Consider the following 1872-nt stretch of genomic DNA (forward strand, 5'->3'; position numbering starts at 1 on the left):
TCTCATCCCTTCTCACCAAGCTTCATCAATCCGGGCCTTCCATCTTGACTTGCTCCCCAAGAAGGATTCTTGAACCTTGATGAGTCCTTGATGCTTGACAGCTCCATCTGCTCTATCTTCTGCATCTTCCTCCACGTAGCTACAGTAGCTACCTTCTGATGGTTGATCAAAAGTAGAGACGAGCCATACCCAAGGGATCTTCTTCTCTGACCGAAATGGATTGCTTCCATTTCTAGGTATGGCGATCTTGAGACTTCCTTACCACATCTTACCTTTTATGGTAAGGATCTCATATCAGCCACACCCTATTGTGGATCTTCTTTTTGCAAGGGCCATCATCACCTTGGCCTCTTGCTTGTGCATAGCTTCACTGCTACAGTGCCTCAGTTATGATAACTTGCTTCTTCTTCTTCTCTGTGACATGACCGAAACAATGAGAGAGAAGAGAGAGAAGAGAGAAAACTTTCAATGTAATTGAAGAATGAAATTAAAAATGAATTAATTTCACACTTCCCTTTTGCTTAGTAACGTGTGATAGTAATGATGGCAATCAAATCAATTCTCACTTTCTCTTTCATGTTTCCAATACTATTAATGCAAGTTAAATGAATTTGAAATCCATCAAAGAGTGAAAGTGGCATCCGTTGAAAGCATGCAACCTTTGCTTTCTCTCTTTTTCAATTTTGGACCAAGCTTGTTGGTCTTTCACCAAAGGATTTAATTTGGGCTTACACAATAATTCCTGGCCCAATTCACATGATAATAATTTCAGCCACATATTCTTAAACATTTTTGCACAAGGCTGAATTTTAGCCAAGCATTTTGGGCTTTCATTTTTTCTTATGCCCAAAAACAAGATCTACAAGCAACAAAATTATTAATTAACAAATGTGAATTAAAATTCAAATTAATAATTTTGTGATTAATCATTTTAATAATGTTTGATCATCATCAAATTAATTTGGAGTTTTCCAAACTCATCACACCATGTGGATCTTTTAGATATTTTATGGTCCTAATAGACGCATCTTCGAGATGGTCACATATGTGCTTATTGTCTTCTCGCAAGCTGGCGTTTGCGAGATTACTTGCTGATGAGCGGATAATTTATACGCTTTTTGACATTGTTTTTAGTATGTTTTTAAGTAGGATCTAGTTACTTTTAGGGATGTTTTTAATATATTTTGTGTTAAATTCACATTATTACTTGGACGACCCAGTGCACTTGCTGGTTAGTTGTATCGAAGTTGTGACAATTAGGAATTAAGATCAGAGCACCAAGCTTTGGAGCCATTACCAGGATTTGTTTGAGCCTGGAGATCACAATTTCGTGCACCAAGTTTTTGGCGCCGTTGCCGGGGATTGTTCGAGTTTGGACAATTGACGGCTCATCTTGTTGCTCAGATTGTGTAACTTTCTTTTCGTTTTCTTTTCAAAAATTTTTCAAAAAAAAAAAAATTTTCAAAACTTTTCTCATCTGTTTTCGAAAAAATTAAAAATGTTTTCAAAAATAATTTTTTTCAGAATTTTTAAGAATGAATTCTAGTGTTTCATGATGATTTGTTGAATCCTGGCTGGCTGTAAGCCATGTCTAATCTTTTGGACTGGGGTTTCAACTTACCATCCCAAATGAAGAGATTCTCACACACTTAGTTGCTCTATACATGAAAAGTATCCATATCTGCTGAAGCTTGGCTGGCCATTGGCCATGTCTAGTGTTTTGGACCAGAGCTTTCATTGAAAGCTTGGCTGGCTAGTGAGCCATGTCTAATTCCTGGACCGAAGCTTTAGACTAACATGGCAAGATTCCTGGAATTCATGTTAAAAATTTTGGAATTCTTATTTTTCTTTTTCATATAATTTTCGAAAAAA

This window comes from Arachis ipaensis, chromosome B08, assembly GCF_000816755.2.
Source record: "Arachis ipaensis cultivar K30076 chromosome B08, Araip1.1, whole genome shotgun sequence".
In the NCBI taxonomy this organism is placed as follows: domain Eukaryota; kingdom Viridiplantae; phylum Streptophyta; class Magnoliopsida; order Fabales; family Fabaceae; genus Arachis; species Arachis ipaensis.